Source organism: Bison bison, unplaced genomic scaffold, assembly GCF_000754665.1.
Source record: "Bison bison bison isolate TAMUID 2011002044 unplaced genomic scaffold, Bison_UMD1.0 scf7180017864291, whole genome shotgun sequence".
NCBI lineage: Eukaryota > Metazoa > Chordata > Mammalia > Artiodactyla > Bovidae > Bison > Bison bison.
In genome coordinates, this window is record NW_011494863.1 from 3,613,182 (window position 1) to 3,631,609 (window position 18,428).

Sequence of the window (18,428 nt, forward strand, 5' to 3'; positions counted from 1 at the left end):
CAAAGAGCTAAAACTACCCTCACGTATCTGTGAGGAGCTCCATGGCTATGCTATGGAAACCTGTGGGGCCTGGGTTCCTATCTGAGATCTGCCACATACCAGCAGTGAGGTCTTTACCCTCGCTTGTGACATGTGATAACAACAGTACCTAACTTATGGGATGGTTGTGAAGGGCTTAGCACTGTGCCCAGCACCTGATGGGCTGCTACTGTTGTTCCCACAGTGTAGGTTTAGCCTAAGTAAAACTGTGGTTCAGGAAGAAGGCCAAGTCAAAAAAGAGGCTAATCGCCACTGATTCAGGCCACACAACTCTGTTCTCATTAAAAGCAATGAAGACAGGGAACCAGAGCAACTGAAGCAGCCCTGGGCTTCTTCAGCTGTGACCTGTCGACTGGAGGCATCAGAACCAGCTGGGCCCTACCCAGGAAGTGCAGAATCCTGGGCCCTTGTGAACCCAGCTACGTCAGTACTTGTGTGGGTAGTTCCCAGGAACCTGATATTTTGACATTTTTTAATTAATTTTTGGCTGCTCCGTGTCTTTGTTGCTTGCATGGGCTTTCTCTAGTTACCGGGAGCGAGGGCTACTCCTCCTTGTGGCGTGTAGGCTTCTCACTGAGTGTCTCCTCTGCAGATCACAGGCTCTGGGTGCATGAGCTTCAGTGGTTGTGGTGCACAGACTCAGTACTGTGGCTCACGGGCTTGGGTGCTCCACAGCCTGTGGCATCTCCCTGGGGCAGGGATCGAACCCACGTTTCCTGCGTTGGCAGGTGAATTCTTATCTGCTGCCCCACCAGAGAAGTCCAACACGTTTTATTATTATTATTAATTAACTTATTTTTTGAATATAGTTGATTTTATCATGTGTTAATTTCTTCTGTACAGCAGAATGATTCAGTTACATGTATATATACATTTTTAAAATATTCTCTTCCATTATGGCTTATCACAGGGCATTGAATATAGTTCCCTGTGCTATATATATAGATATAGTAGGACCTTATTGTTTATCCATTCTATATATAATAGTTGGCATTCGCTAGTCCCAAACTCCCATTCCATTCCTCCTCTCCCTTCCCTTTCAGTTCAGTTCAGTTGCTCAGTCGTGTCCAACTCTTTGCGACCCCATGGACTGCAGCACACCAGGCCTCCCTGTCCATCACCAACTTCCAGAGTTTACTCAAACTCATGTCCATTGAGTCAGTGATGCCATCCAACCATCTCATCCTCTGTCGTCCCCTTCTCCTCCTGCCCTCAATCTTTCCCAGCATCAGGGTCTTTTCCAATGAGTCAGTTCTTCACATCAGGTGGCCAAAGTATTGGAGTTTCAGCTTCAACATTAGTCCTTCCAATGAATATTCAGGACTTATTTCCCTTAGGATGGACTGGTTGGATCTCCTTGCAGTCCACAGGACTCTCAAAAGTCTTCTCCAACACCTCTGTTCCAAAAATATCAATTCTTCTGTGTTCAGCTTCCCTTTAGCAACCAAAAATCTGTTCTCTCTGAATCTGGTGTTTTAAACAAGCTCCCATGTGATGCTTATGCACATTAAAGTTTGAAAATGCCTGGGCCAGACCACAGGTTCTGGAGCAGCAAGGGTGAGTCTTGTCCATCAGTAATCCCCACATCTACACAGCTCTGGTACAAGGTAGGCATACCTTCCCATCACCAGCATTCCTTAGGTAAAGTCAGAGAGGTGGGCTTGAGCAACTATGCATAAAACAAATCTCTGTGTCATGTTTTGAACATTCAATTTAGAGAGATTACATTAGCAAATCAAGCCTTTTGCATCACTATAAACTTCACTGTGCCCAGATGCTAAGTTCTTTATTGCTCATTCCTTCTCTCTCCATGGCTGGAGTCACCTAGTCTTGACCTTCGGCTTAGCTCAAGATGACCTCTGACCTTAGGCTGGAGGTTTGTCAAGAGCCATGGCCCAGCACCCTTGCTGTGTCCTCGTCTCTGTTGTTAGGCACCATTTTCTCTCTTGTTGGTAGCATCCTCTTGCAGGAAAGCCTGTGGCCCACCTTGTCCCCCAGGGCCTGCGTTCATGTCTTGTTCCTAAACACCCAGTCCCAAGGTCATGAGTCCTCAAGGCTGAGATTCTGTCTCCAGTCCAATCCAGGGTCTTGCCATATCTTGACAGAGTTTCCAAATCCTGGCCTACTTTCTAGGGCCTTCAAGAATCATCTTTTCCTGAAGTCCATCTGTCACCAAACTCTACCTGCCTCTCAGAACACCTCCAGTGATCCCCCTAACTGTAAATGACACGCCAGCTAGGAGCACAGCCTAGGTATAAGTTCGGCTCTGCCACTTTTTAACTGTGTGACCGTAGGCGAATGGCCAAACCCACCAAGCTCAATTCTGCGGCCATGAGAGCCCCACTTCACGGAGTTGTTACTAGAATCTGGCGAGGTCACATACAGAGTCAAGAATGGTGCCTGGCTCATGTAAAGGCTCAAGAAATGCTGGCCACCAGCACAGAAGCTCCTCTATTCTTTTTTTTTTTTTTAATTTCAATTGGAGGCTAATTACTTTACAATATTATAGTGGTTTTGCCATACATTGACATGAATCAGCCATGGCTTTACAAGTGTTCCCCTTCCTGAAACCCCCTCCCACCTTCCTCCCCATCCCATCCCTCTGGGTCATCCCAGTGCACCAGCCCCGAGTACCCTGTCTCATGCACTGAACCTGGACTGGCGATCTGGTTCACATATGATAATATACATGTTTCAGTGCTATTCTTTCTATTCTAAAAGCTCAGAAATGTAAGCAAAACACCACACCAAGCAAAAGCATCTCTGTTTCCCAAAAGGTGGCACTGGTGGTCACACAGAGAGTCACTTGGACCTTGGAACAAAGGGACTTGTGAGCAGCCTTTTCAGAACTCACCTTTCAATAATGATAATAACAACAACAGATACTTAAATTTTGCTCACTATAAACCAGCCACTGAGCTAAGAGCATTTACTCATTTGAGCCTTTCAATTATAAGGCTAGCACTTTATTGCCCCATTTTATAGATGAGAAGACTAAGGCACAAGGTCACAGGACTAGTAAGTGTCAGAGTCTGAATTTGAACCCTGGCTCCTTCCTACCTGCAGAGTCTGTTCTTAGCTTCTGTTCTGCTGGCCTCTCTTAAGTGGTAACATTTAGGAATCAAGGTAATTGCCCTCTTCCTCTTCCCTCTTCTCCTGCTGTAGGCCAGATGCTTGTCCTTGTTCCTGTGGACTCCTTTACCTCCCAGCTGAGTTGGACATCCTGTCAGCCCAGGTTCATTCGCCCTTACCTGCCCACCCAGTTAAGCCCCCGCCTTTCTCTATGGTTGGCTAGGCTGGATCCAGTCCCATGGGACACCTTGCCACAGTATTTGATGGACTTGATGAGAGATACTTTTCTTAAGGAAAAATAGTCATTCACCTGTACTTTATATGTCATGGATAGTTGTTAGATTTACCTAAAACAGGCTATGTCTGTAGCCCGAATGGCTGCAGATTATCTTTCCAGTAGCTTAAATCAAGGAGTATTTCATTAGCCAAGCACTGCCAATTTGATGACGTGGAAGGGGTGTGCCTTCCCCTCTGTATAGTCCCTGACTGCTGGAAGCTGGCGCAGTGGGTAGCAGCTCCACGATCCTTAACCATTTATTCAGGATCCACAGAATGCACATCAGCAGATTGAGCAAACACATGTCTGTCTTGGCATCAGACGTCCCTTCTCTGGGTGTAGATGGAGCGTATAGGTGTCTGTCCACTGTCACCATGGAAATTCATCATCAGAGTTTGTGCTGCCTGCCTGTGAAATCAAGCCACTTAATCAACTGGATACTTCCTCCTCGAATCCTTTTTGGAAGCTGGCCAGGCGTATATGCATATGTGCACACCAGGTCTGGGAGGAAGTTTATAAGTAACTCAGTGTCTTCTTCCTTAGTTCTTTTGTGTTAACTTTGCTTTTGATATAATAATACATTTGCAAATCCTTTTCTTCATGCTAAAAAGGCAGTATCAATAGAAAACAGTTTCCCTGAGTCTACCCATTGCCCTTGGCAGCAGATCTGGCAAATTTGCCTTCGGATACATGATCTCAAAAGGGGAATTTCCTTCAGAGCCCTCAATGACCAACACAAAGAAAACAAAGGAAGTTTGTGACTGTGAATCACAGTCTCCACCAAAATCCACACTCATTCACCCAGACAGCCACTTTGCTAGACACCACTCAGCTTAGCTGGTTTCTCCCTAACCCTTTGCCACCACTGGGCTGGGTCACCCTCAGTCAGAACCCGGATGCTTGTGTCCACCCACCGGTGTTCGTGGAGCTAAGTCATGAACAATTGTATCCTTAGAGCAAGTGAAAGGGAGAGTACTAGTCACCACAGCAGGAAGGTGGGGGTGGATTTAAACAACTGGAGAGAGCACAGAGCGAGCTCTTGCACCTGATAGATAGGTGTGTGCCCTCTTGAAAAAAGGGTCCTTGATTTTTTAAGGTCTGGATTTTTCTAATGTTCTATCTAGAAGCCTTGCATACTTTCAGCATGTAATGGTGATGTGGGTGTGGATAGCATCAGTGCCAGAGAATGTGCCCAGTGGCTAGCCATTCCCGTTCCCTCTCTGCCAGTGCCTATCTGGAGGGGCACTGAGATGACAGTGTGATTTTCAGAGAGGATTAGAAGGATGGTAGGAAGTAATTGAGGTGACCAGTGGGGCCATTGGAATCCCACCCTCTCAAGCATACTCAGATAATTGCATATTTCAGCCTAACGTTTATATCAAAATGTTGACTAATTCTAAGGTGCCCACCCAGTAGACAGGGTTGCTAAGACGGCTGAATTTCCAGGCTACTTAAGAGGGTGAATGTGACAAGCAAAATAATGCTAGCCATGCTCAGTATGGCCACAGAGTCCTGCCAAACCACAAAGGTTTTAGTGAATGAGAGCCTTCTGCTCCCTCTGGTCCTCATGGCCGGCAGTAGGGGATGAAGACACAGGAGGAAGCACGCTGCATGACTATTCTCACAGGCTCTGCACTCCAGGTGCTATTTTTTACATGTCTGTGATATTAGCCAGCCTTTCTTTCTTTTTTTTTTTCCCAAGAAGCCTTATACTTGCACTCAGACAGACAGACAGACCGACAGACACACACACACACACTGTCTCTCTCTCTCTCTCTACCTCAGCACTGGATGTATATAACCTGCTTTCTGCTCCCAAGAGTAGAAACCCTGATTCCTACCTGAACAGCTTGCAGGCTGAGGGCTTTTCCTCTCCAGTCGAAGGGAAAGAGGATCCTCTCAGTCTCATCCGCCCTGCGTTGTCACTGTCAGTATGCTGCGACTGCTTCTCCAGCAGCCCCAAGCTGGCTCTCTGCACCTCCCGGTGACTGCAGCTCTGTGTGGGGAGAGGGGACGGGCCGTGGCATGTACATCAGGTTGCTGGTCCGCCTCCAAACACCGTACTCCAGAGCCGGCTCCCAGTCCTGCAGGGCTGTGTGGGAAGCAGGGAGGCAGGCAGGGGGCTGAGCGTGCAGCCTGTAGGTCTCTCTCCAGCCCCGTTTTGATCGGCAGAGGGGACCTGCCTTTAGACAGCTGCCTGCACCGACCCTGCCCACAGGGGTGCACACGGAGTACCCCTAGCCTTGGGCAACCAACAGCAGGCCCAGGGACACAGAGCTCATGGCCAGCGGGGAAGGGAGAAAGAGACAGCAGACAGCGGCGGCAGCTCTCCTGGGTGTTATTTTAACGTGGTTTGTCTTGGGGCAAATGGCTGCACTGAATGGACTACTAGCCCGTCTGGGCAGATTCCTGTTTATTTTGAGGCCTCAGTTGGCAGGGAAACAGCAGGTCATGGCTCAGAGACAGTCCTCTGCAATCAGAAGACTGCTGGATGAAAAGGAATCCTTTTCTGTTCTGACTTCTGGCATCTGTGCACAGGGTGTAGATGTCTGTCTGTCTGTCTGTCCCTGTTTTGCAAAGCCACTCGAGGCAATGGCCATGCAGTTTAGAGCTGGGGAGGGGCTGCAGAGAGAATATTTCTGCCCTTTCTCACCAGTAGTCAAACCTGTCCCTGCTGAACTAAGCAAATCATCAGGTGGGGTTTCTTCAGTGGACCACGGGCATCATCTTTGTGCCCCTGGCCAGGATGCGGTAAGGAAGAGGGGAAGCTGCTTGTATGAATGACTTTTGGCTACAACATGAGGAATGAACCTGGACTGAAAGGCTATGGATCAGGAGGTATCTCTGAAGAGACCAAATGGAAACATGATTAATAGTTTCCTATAATTGACAAAGAGTCCTGTTCCTGATGCAGGCATTTGAGCCTGGGAGGTGTCACTGAGAGAGAGTGTGTGTATGTGCGTACATGCATACAAGCCTGCCCACCTGGTGATTCAGATAGGAGGTACAGATTGACCTGTTGGAACTAGAAATATATTCGCTGGTTTCTCCCTCCTCTGGGAAGGTGGAGATGGAAAACTGTTCTCCAAAGTCATCAGGGAAACTTCATGTGCCTCTGAAGGAAGGAGCTCAGAAAAGCTCACCTCCTGCGACAAAGAATTAGAAGCACAGACAAGCATAACTCTGATAATGGATGAAGCACAGCTCTGCTAAAAGGAACTTGAGAGGTACAGGAATAATTGATTTTTCTAAACTTTATTAACAGGAACTTCAGTGAACTGTCAAAGGTCCTTTTGACAAAATTTAAAATTTGCTTTAAAAAAAATAGTAATCTTCTTAAGCATCTGCACAATTCCGAAGGACCTTCTAGATCATAGATGAAGGAATGATAGGAGGTAAAGTTAGGAAGCACCCTAAATCTTCCCTGCAAGCTGCTGTGATTATGGTGACAATCAAATGTGCCCAAATGTGTGACAACACCTCAAACACCAGTAAGTGTGTGAATGCAAGTGTAAGTCATTATTTTAGTGCTGTTTCTTCATTACATCTAGTCATCAAATGCTATTAAGGAAAAAAAGCCAAAAAACCACACAGTTCCTAGGCAGACATAGGCAAGTGCAATCCCTAGCTACTGATGTAAACCCATTAACTTACTACTCTCAGGTGTCGTTTGGCAGTGTTCCTGTCCAAATACTGGGAAATCATGATTTCTCAGTTCCTTAAAGTACTTAACGTAATTCTCCTCAATACTGAATTTTTAATGTTTTAATTTAACATCTCTCAAGTTCCATATTTGTTTCAATTTCCATGTCAAGTGTATAGATTTATCTTTAAAAAAATTTATTATAGTTTATTTACAATATTGTGTTAATTTCTGCTGTACAACAGTGATTCCGTTTTATATACATATATATACACACACATACACACATATCCTTTTTCATATTCCTTTCATTATGGTTTATCACAGGATATTGAATATAGTTCCCTGTGCCATACAATAGGACTTGTTGTTTATCCATTCTGTATACAATAGTTTGCATCTGCTACAACTCCAACCTCCCACTGCATCCCTCTCCCTCCTCCCCTTCCCCACGGCAACCACAAGCCTGTTCTCTGCCTGTGAGTCTGTTTCTGTTTCATAGGTAGGTTCCTTTGTGCTGTATTTTAGATTCCTCATGTAAGTGGTATATGGTGTTTGTCTTTCTCCTTCTGATTGAGTCTACTTAGAATGATAATTTCTAGTTCCATCCATGTTGCTGCTTATGGCATTATTTCATTCCTTTTTGTGTCTTCATAGTATTCCATTGTGTATATATATCATACCTAGATTTATCTTTTAAATAATATATATTCAGATGCATGGAATCATGAGATATGAAATGTTGGCCCTTCTGTTATTTAGCATGGTAAAGAATGGGAGGTTTTCTAGTTTAAAAGTCTGGCCTCAGAATAGCCAGCCCCCTAGCTCTGGGCTAGGAAATAGTCCATGGAAATAATAGCTGTCAAAGCCTCTTGATAAGCATTCACAAGCCACTAGATCCTGTAGAGAGTAAGTAACAGAAACCATAGTGTCCTTCAAAGCTCTGAGGCCACTTTCAATGCCATTAAAACCATTTAAGGTTGTGAAGTAATTAAAACTTCACATGTGCACTTACTAGCACTACAGAGGGTAGGTCTGAGAAAACAAGAAAATGACAGATTTGGAGGACCAACAAAAATCCAAGTAGAAGTCTGGTAGGTTTATCCACAGAGGTGTGGCCTTGGCCAGAATCAGCCCTGTCTACAATGTTGTGGCTGGTACTGGAGCTGAGATTTTTCCTTCCCTGACCTGAGAGATTGACTTACTACCAAGCACTTCAGCAGTTGCTATTACAGAAAGTGGTTCTAAACCTCTTATAAGAGCTTTAGAAGGACAGGAAAAGTAAAATGTGGCATTTCTATAATTTTTTCTTATTCTGTGTTCATTGCCTCTGAAAATCAGACATAAAACTATCACTTTTTAACTGCACCAACATGAGAGGAATCAGAGCATGATAGATTCAACAGGACTCCAAATGTCCACAGGAAATAAATTTTCTTTCTCTCCCATCATAACACATAAGCCCTGGCTTCTTGTCTCTGAGTCTTGAGGCTGATGTTCAATATTTGCTTTAAAGTTTCCCTGTCATTCATCCTGTTTACATAAACAATGCAGTTATATGAAACGCATACCGGACACTGCATTTTCTTTCTAATCTCGTTTGACCTTGTTTGGACTCAAAAAATCCTAATCAGCTGACAGGAGAAATCAGATGCTGCCTGCCTGTCTCTCTCCCCACAGCAAAGTATTTCCTTCTGTTTATGCTCAATCATGCAATTAAATGAAGGGCACGCTGGCCTCCTGGTGAACCAGTGCCGAGATGACGGAGGGAAGCAATTTGACAAACAGGCCACAGGGAAACACAGCAGACCTTCACAGGAAATTGTATTAGCTGCCCAAGGAGACCCAACAGACACAAACACGACCAGAGCTACAGGACGGAAGCGGGGTCCAGAGGTTCTCCAGTGGGAAGGTGCCTTGCTCAAATCTCAGTGTGACCCAAGAGCAGGAACTAGGCCCTGTTTGTCGGCCTGGCTCTCAGCGACTACAGGAGAGGATGCTTGGAGAGGGTCACACCCATGAGAAGCAGGCTTTCTTTTTCTGATACTGGTACCCATTGCCTAGTCAATGTTTTCCTCAATCTCAGCTTTTCAATTTTACTTTAAAATATTTTATCTTTAAATAAAAGGAATGCTTTGTGTATATATAAAAAATGTACAGTATACAGAGAGGCACAAAATGACCCTCACTAACCCCCTTCTTCCCAAAGATAATCATTATTCACTTTTTTTCTGGATCCTTTGAAGGGAAAAAATGTCTTTATATGCCTGAGTGTATTGTTTAAAAGTGATTTACTAGACAGAGGGTCCTGCATTGTTTGTTTTTCACCTAATGCTAGATCTTTGCATGTAGGTCTGGTCTATCCAGGAGCCAGTGTTCCTTGCCTGGCTTGTTGCGGTACCTCCTTGCTGACTTCCCTGCTTCTGCCATTAGCCTCTACAGTTCATTCCAGAGGAATCCTGCTAAAAGGTAAATGGGATTGTGTTTCTATTTGAACAGAACTGCCCAGTGCCTTTCTCTGGCACTAAGAACAAGAGCTAAGCTCGCTGTCACCACCGGCACCTTCAGGTCCGTCCCTGATACGTTTCTCACTGTGCTCCAGCCTCTTGCTCCTCATACAAGCCACGTGTGGTCCTGCCGCAGGGCCTTTACACTTCCCGTGCCCTCCCCCTGAAGTGCGTGGATTTCTTTTCTGCCCCTCGATTCTTGACATGGCTGTCTCTTCCTCATCATTCTGGTCTCACTTCAGACCCTCCTCCCTGACCACCTGTTCTAAATTAGCCTCTCATCGATCTTTCTTTTCCTTCATAGATCTTATTACTATCTGAGAATTATCATGTTCAGTTATTTGTTGACTTATTTGTGTGTCCTCCTGACACACACACTAAAATGTAATGTCCATGAGAAGAGCCAGGGATTTTATTTGTCTGTTCAGCCTTGTGTTTCCAGTACCTAGACCAAGGGTTCTCACATTTGAATGTGCATCACAGTCACAGATGACTGGGCCTCAACTCCAGAGTTTCTCTTCAGAAGACCTGGAGTGGGCCTGGGAGTTTGCATGTGTGACAAGCTCCAGGCGATCCTGAGGCTGCTGGCCCATGGGCCAGACTTTGAGAACCACAGTCTGCACAGTGCCAGCTACACGGTGGGTGTTGCTTATACATTTATTATGTGAATACACAAGTCTGCACAGAAGGATCTGCTACTTTGTTTGGAATGGCAGTTTTATTTTCAGTTTATCATTTATATTTACTGGACTATAAACCTCCAATTCTTTGTGATAGGAGGGCTCCAAGTTCTGTCAGCTAAAGTGATGTATTAGCTCCATTCATTTGTCAGCAGATGATTAGAAACCTAAAGTGTTACAGGTCCGGGGGAACCAGTGAGAGGCATTTATTGTTCTTTGCCTTAGTAACACCTCAAAGCCAAAGGTGGTGGGATTCTCGCTTGACATGTGACAGAGTACTTTCCCTGTGGGTAAGTACTCAGGCCTCCCCTGTATTTGTTTAACAACTATCCTATTGACTTGGCTTACACCTCAGTGCATTGCAATGTATACAACACACACACACACGCACACACACACACACATATTTTCATATTGAATTTCAGGAAGTTACAAGATACCTCAAATCCATTTTGATCTAAAATTTAAAAACTCCTGATCTAATCATTGGCTATGTACTTGGCAAAACAAAGACAACCTGGATCCTCAATTTGTTAAATTCCCCATGAATAAAAATTTATTAAATGTAATGAGACAAACCTTAGAGGACAGCATTAGAGGACATCACTAGGTAATAAGGTTTCCCATCTTAGGTTGGAGAATGCTTTTTGAAGCATATTTTGAAACCCAGAAACAAAAATAGAGTAGTGAGATTGATTCCATAAAACTTAAAATGATCTTTACAAGAAAGAGGAGAATACGATCCATCTAGTCTAAATTCCAGGGAGAAATCTGCATCCTATGTCTTCCATCTATATTTTTTCCACTTGAATTGTCTGGGGGACCTATAGCCAAGCTCAGTGGGATGAGACATAAGCTTATCAGAGCAGACAGGGTAAGACTACATCCTTCAACAAAACCATTTTGTCACTTTGTTAATTATTTCATTAGCCATGGTTTGGGTTTTTTTTTTTTTTTTTTGAGAGATTTTTATTGAGATATAGTTCACATATCATCCAGTTCATCCATTTAAAGTGTGCAGTTAAGTGGTTTTAGCATATTCCCAAAGTGGTGCAACCGTCTCCACTTTCTAACTTAGAACACTTTTGTCATCTCCCAAAGAAACCCTCACACCCATTAGCAGTCATTCGTCATCCCCTCCCCACTCCCGCCAGGCCCACACAACCACCGGTCTACTCTCTGTCTCTCTAGATTTTCCTGTTCTGGCCATTTCGTATAAATGGGATCACATAGTATGGGTTTCTTTTCCTTAAAAAGCATAACATCTGTAAGGCTTATCCGTATTGTAGCCTGATTCATATTTATCAGAATGCCATTCCTTTTTATTGCCGAGTATTTCATGTGTATGGATGTGTCCCATTTTATTCCTCCATCAGTTAAAGGGTATTTGGCTTGTTTCCTCTGTTTAGATATCAAGACTTATGGTGCTGTGAATGTGTGGTGTCCAAATTTTCATGTTAACATGTTTTTATTTCTCTTGAGTCTAGTAAAGGTTTTTCTCTTAAAGATTTACCCAAAACATTTTACTTAACTTATATAATTCTTTTCGTTTTTGTTTTGTTCTATCATGATCACTTGGGGAAGCAAGAAGGCTGGTATCCTAAGGACTTCAGAACTCCTCTGCCCTGAGTTTGAGCCCTCCTTGCTTCTGTGTAATTGGGGGTGTGACTTCATCTCACTGAGCCTCACTTGTGAGGAAGCCAGCTCTCTGATCCTCTCAGGGATACTGTGAGGATTAATGACATAAACCCAGTAGGATCTGCTCTTGAGAAGATACTATCCCACAGGAGTAGGTTCCTGTGTATCAGAGAAACAAGATACCCTCAGGCCAGGCAGGGGCTCCCCAGCACCACAGGTGACGGCATCAGCCAAGAGGCCAGTGGGTGAGTGCAGAGGCACAGAGGGTATAAACAGATACTGTCTACTTGAGATTTGGGTTTCCTCTGCGATCTGAATTTGGTTGCATTCTAAATCCTTCAGACCACCCTCTGCAGGAGGCCCTGGCTTGGTCACCCTGCTCAGAGGGCAGGAGAAAGGTCAGGGCCTTGCTCAGTGATGGGCAGCCAGATCAGCAAACAAATTCTAAAGCCCACCCTCCAGCTAACATTTTCCCAGAGACTACTCTAATAAAAGTACCACCTTTTGTAAAATTCCTGTACTCTTGACCTTCTTGTTGGCTCTTGGGTAAGGGTATGACCCCTCACCCCTGGATACAGTCTAATAAAGACCCCCCTGTAGAGGCACTGGGAGCACAGGTGGCAGGAGAGGAGGCTAAAATATTTGAGCTTCCTCATGGTCTCTGACCAATCGCCTGTGCCCTTCACTCTTTAAAATCAGGCAGCAGAAAGTGCTATCGATAAACAGGGAATTAATGAGTTTAATAGGAAACAAGATGGCAGGCTTGCTTGGGCTCTAACTTCCAGACCACCACTTACTAGCTGTCTGATCTAGGACAAGTGACTAAGTTCTCTGAGACTAAAGTAAATGTCTGGATAATAGTGGTACTTACTTCACAGGGTCAGTGTGGGGACTTACTGAGAAGATGCCCATAGGGTCTCTAGTCTATCAGAGCTCTGTCAGTGTTTGTCATAGTTATTATATTACTTGCAAAATAAGAATGAAGGATCTCAAGTAATCTAACCATCCTCTCTAAGCTATTTAGTGACAAAGTGAAAGTTGCTCAGTCTTGTCCAGCTCTTTGCAACCCAATGGACTATACAGTCCATGGAATTCTCCAGGCCAGAATACTCGAGTGGGTAGCCTTTCTCTTCTGCAGGAGATCTTCCCAACCCAGGGATCGAACCTAGGTCTCCCACTCTGCAGGTGGATTCTTCACCAACTGAGCCACCAGGGAAACCCCTCCAAGCTATTCAGGGAGGCTGTTTTTATTTTTATTTATTTTTACTAATTGGAAGCACCTAATATGTGTTAGACACAGCAGGTAGGGCTGGAGATGAAACTTAATTTTCCCCAGGAATATAGAATTCAAGTTGGGAGAGAAACGAAGATACATGCAGCTCTTAAAGAGCAGGTAAACGGTGATGGAATGCTGAGGGTCAGCACTGCCCCAGCTCAGAGAAGAGAGGAACAGAGAAGGTCGGATGGGCCAGATGAGGTGTCGGAGGGAAGGCACTTCAGAGGCCACCCTTTGAGAGGCAAGATGGGTTCCCATCAGCAGAGCAGAGCAGAGGGAGGCAGAAGTGGACAAGGGTGGGTGAGGGGAAAGGGAGACCCCTGTGAGCACAGCCAGGTTGGGGGTCCAGTGGTTCTGGGCATGGTGGGTGGTCTGGGGACTGAGCCAGAGACAAGCCTTCCAATGTCTTTCCCATTCCCAGGAGTCTCTAGGGATGGCATACCATGGGATCTTTTAGTCACCTGTTCTATTAATTATCTTTTCTATGAGACTTTCTGTCACTTATACATTTTTGTGAACTCTTAAGAGGGAGGAAAGAGGAGGGGCTATGTTGGAGGAGTTTTGGCTCTTAATCTGAATGGTCACCAAAAAAGCAGTACAAAGTGGTAACTGTTGACCCTAGCCGTCCTGCATCCAGACCCCTTCTTGTTTTGGGACCAGCCTTTCGTTGCTTTCAGGTCATTTGGTTTTGGATGGTGATGACTATACCCCTGTGGCATGGCTGGACACAGTTCCCACATTGGTTCAGTGAAATGACATCCCAGCTAGAACTCTTGGGAAAGGACAGCACCCATTCTTGCAGGGCAGCTGTACCAGTAGGGTATCAGCCCTGAGCTGCTGGGAGCCATCCTCTACCATGATGGGTGGGTCTTCCTGGAAATGGAATGATCCAAGGATGCAAAGCAAGAAATAGAGACTCTGAGACAGATTCAGGACACCATCGTCTGAACACCTGGATCCTACCAAATCAAAACTGTGGCCGTTTCAGTTACATGAGGAAAACATTTCCACCCCTCCTCTTTCTTTTTTTGTGTAAGTCTCTTCAAATTGGATTTCAGCCCGTTGTCACTCAAAGAATCTAGATTTATTCAAGGATTTATCTTGTTCCCACCAGCATTTTGTTGGCTTACCCTTAACATAGCATTCATAGTCAAGAGCTGTGTCAAGGAAGAACAGTATGTGTATGCAAGCGATGAAGACATCTCTCTGTACCTCCAAACAGGCACAGGTACATGTCACGTGCTTGGGAGGCAGAGACATTAAGAAGAGAACACAAGACTCTGAAAAAACGTCTTTCTTCTTCTTCCCTTGACTCTGCTTACAGAGCAGTTCCCCCCCAAACCCTTGCTTTTTTCCAAAGAGAAGAATTTTTGGATCTGTTAAGTGTATTTTGCAGGGTTCCAAGACGTCAGGAGATAGGGAGGAGGTGAGGGGAAGGGAAACTCTGCAGATGCTTTTCGATCTCATTTGTGTTCTTCCCTTTTGCCCAATTACAAGGAATCAGCTGGCATCTTTTCTTTTTTTATTTCCTATTTGATGCAGAGCTTTTAAAAAACAAAAAACAACAACTAAGCATTAACATTACCGTAATGGGATTTGTTAATGATTTTCTGGGAAATATCTTCTTGAATCTCAGCAAAGATAATTCACTTGGTAGCAGCCCTTTTCTGCTTCCCTGCTAAGAATTCAACTCACCCAGTTCTTTCCGGAATCTAGCTAGTGTCTGAATGAGAGAGGGGAGTACAAGGAATGTTTCAGTCCAGCATCCATCACATAGACTCGAGCCTGCCACTGACTGAGGTCAGGGAGAAGAGGGTGGGGGAGAGCATTCAAGCAGAGCAAAAGCCTGAAGTCAAGCAGAAAGTCCACAGTAATCTGAGCCCCTTGGAGAAACGAATGTACTCACCGCTGCTTTGACTCTGGGGCGCTTTCTTTCTGGGGTGCTAGCAGCTGCGGCAGCCTACGGCGTCCACACTGTCCTAGCAGGACTGCAGCAGGCAGGCCTCTGCGGGAGGAAGGGAGTTCCCATCCTCCATCAGAAGGGAGTGGCCTTCACCAAAGGAGGCGATGCCCTTATTCCCCTAGGGGCCAGACGGTTGGGTCTGCGTGTCCTCTCCTGCTCCCTCTCTGATGTGTATGGAGCTCAGGGGAGCCCCCAGAGGTGGGCTATGTGCAGACCACACACCACACGCGCCCTGTTCCAGGTTGTCTCCCCAGCCTTGCGGAGCCTGGGGAGGGAGGCAGCGGAGTGTGGCGTGAAGCCACTCTCTTGGGGCCCTACTAGAGCGGCTAGTGGACCCACAGAAAGCCCAAGGACGAATACTTGCGTATTTATTTCTCCCCTTCTCATGTGATCTTATTTTTGGACCAAACACAAGAGCTATTTGAGGGCTGGACAGCTGCCAGGTGAAAGGACAGTTATCCCATCCAACTTGTCTCCATGCCTCTCTCTGAACTGTCCCTGTTACCTTTCCCCATGTAAGGCAGGAGGGGGAGGCGGGGCTTGCTCTAAACCTTACTTTTAATATATCTGAGCAATGAGTCTAAATTACTACTTTATTTCAACCGATTCATCCCCACCCTTTAAGGTTTCACAGAGGATCTATCCAACGAACAAAGTCACTGTTTCTATGTCTGAGGCTACACGTATAGCCACCATCTACACAGTGCTGTAGACACAGAGACCCTGTTACAACACTGGGTGGGCCCTCAGCCCTGGAAGGCACTTGTGAGTGACATGGAGGAGCGAGGCTGTAACTCTGAATCTCTGATTCTGCCTGTTTCCTTTGGCTGCTTCTGCTTCTAACTCCTGGATTTGTAAAACTTACAATATGTAAATAGCTTGTTTTTTTCACTTCTGATTCTTCCTCTTCAGGCCTAAATGGGAAGCTCTGAAACGCTCATGCCTGACAAAATGCCAGTTCCATATCATTATCTTCGCCATCACCACAGTTATTTCTTGAGCCCTTGCAAAATGCCGTTCCCATCCTGAGCTCTTTTCTCGCGTTATCTCATTTATCCTCACAGCAGCTCTGTGGAGAAGGTAATCCTGTTCCCATCTGACAGCCAGAGAAGCAGAGGCCAGGAAGGTGAGCTTGCCAAGAAGAGAGATCCCAGCCCCATTGGCTGACTTCAGTCACTTTGCTCCCTGCCTCCTAAATCAATAAATCATTGAAATTTCACTGTTGTTTTCATCTCATAAGAATAACAAAAACCCACGTTTGATTCAGATCCATGACTTCACTCCTCAATTTCTTTTCTCAAACTCAGTTCTTGAAGAGGAGAAAGAATAAGGTTTACAGTCCCAGGCCCTGATTCGAGGTGCAGAATGGAGAGTCTTGGGCCTCCATTCTCTGTGGAGCCAGTTTCCTATGAATAATTCACTGTGCAAACACAAGACACCAGAAAGGACTGGGCTGAACTGCCCAAGCTGTGGTCCCCTATGCATCCAAGGTGAATTGCCCTTTCTCTCTGATAACTTGAGAGCCAGGGAGATAGAGCCTAGCAGCTTGTACAATACTTCCCTCTGCTGGCCACTGGTATGAATTACCCCCAGAATGGTGGTCTTCAAGATTTTCCAATGGGCACACCAAAGAATATTTTTAGAGAACCCGTTTCCAGGTTCCCAGATTTTATAAGGTATCTTTTCCTAAAACTGGTTAGCCTGAGAACAATGTCTGTGTTCATAATAATCCTATCCTTACTGGAAAGCATACCCCTCACTTTTCACAAATCTTAACTCAGGAGCCATAGCCCCAAATGTGAAAATTTCCAGGTCCAAGTTCCCAGACAAAAAGGTTCCTTTAATAATTTAACTCAACTTCCTTCAATAACTAATTAAGGCAATTTTAAATTTCACAGATTTTTCTTTTCCATCCCTTGAATTTGAAGGAGAGTACTGTGAAAGTTGTAGAGGATATTGGAAATAATAACAATAGATTAATAGGTACATTTAAAGAATTATATCAGAGTTTAATTTTTAAATCCAATATTTATAATATGCTGGAAGTTATTATCTTAATTCCATATGAACTTGGTGGTGACCATTTAGCATCAATTTTTAAATGTGAGTATAGATAACATAATTTTTCATAATTGCTTTAGAAGGCACAGGGGCAAAAATGGGTGAAGCCCATTGTAGCCTAGGGTGGCCCTTGTTGACTGATAATTTGCTCTCATCCACCCACCCACCCATCCATCCATCTATCTTAACCACCCATCCATCCAACACCCATTGAGCATCTACTATGTGTCAGGAATTGTTTTAGGCACTAGATATAAAAATGATGAGTAAGAACTGACATGTGATATGCCAACTTCTTACTTAGGAGTCCCTCTAGGGAGTTGAGTGAAGGGAAATAGATTAATTTAGTAATTTCTCAAATAAATGTAAGGATTCACCTTTGGTAAGTACTTCCAAGGAAGGGTATTCAGTGATGAGACAATGTATAATGAGGATTATATGTATATAATATATATACATATATAAACATTAATGTATATATACATTAATATATTAATGTATATAACATATATATATATATAATGTCAATGTATGATGATACTATATAATGAAGATTGACCTAACTCATGGTGAAGATGTCAGGAATAAGATCTGAACTCAGAAAAAGGTATTCAGCAATCTATATGAAAATCCAGGAAGAAAGGGCATTTTAATGAGGCAGGATTGGCAAGAAGTAGGATCAACCTTTGCCGAGTCAGTTGTGTTTTAGAAAGGGCATTTACTCTTACACAAAACAGTCCATATTGAAAATCAGTGGGAGCAAATTTTCCCCAGGGAATATTTGGCAATTTTTGGAGACATTTTTGGTTGCTGCAACTGGGTTGTGCTCATGGCATCTGGTGGGTAGAGGCAAAGGATGCTGCTAAGCATGCTACAGTGTTCAGGATAGCACCGCACAGCAAAGTGTCCAGGCTGGCCCTAAGGTCAGTGGTGGAGATGCTGAGAGGGCAGGGAAGGCCCAGTAAGGGTCTACCCTGGATGTGGATTCATTCATCCGTCCATTCATTCATTCAGCAGGTGCTCATTGGGTACCCACTATGTTTGAGACACTCTTCTGGGCGTAATCAAGGCATACCAGGCACTCCCTAACCAAAATTGTCACTCCAATGGCCTGATTGTGTTCCTGTTACCCAGCCTAAACTTTTCACTATTAAAATGGTGGGCAAAACTGGTCTGGCTGCCTGTAGAAAAAAAGACAAAAATCTATGGATATTATTCACAATCTGGTCACTGCAATAGGTAATGGTGAAACTGTATGTCTGTCAACAGGGA

General features: G+C 44.6%; 1 protein-coding gene across 5 annotated transcripts in view; it reads right to left on the reverse strand.

The window, feature by feature from the left end:
* FGF1 (fibroblast growth factor 1 (acidic)) overlaps window positions 1-15,435 on the reverse strand; it is a 108,472-nt gene extending 93,037 nt beyond the window's left edge. For 3 of the 5 annotated variants that reach the window (XM_010850426.1, XM_010850420.1, XM_010850427.1), the window contains exons 1-2: window positions 15,039-15,435; window positions 5,230-5,384 (exon numbers count right to left, since the gene is read on the reverse strand). The gene's annotated coding sequence lies outside the window, so the exon portion shown is untranslated. Of the gene's footprint in view, window positions 1-5,229; window positions 5,481-15,038 lie in introns of all 5 variants that reach the window. The other 2 variants (XM_010850421.1, XM_010850422.1) reach the window with 2 other exon arrangements.
* Window positions 15,436-18,428: the final 2,993 nt, after the last annotated feature.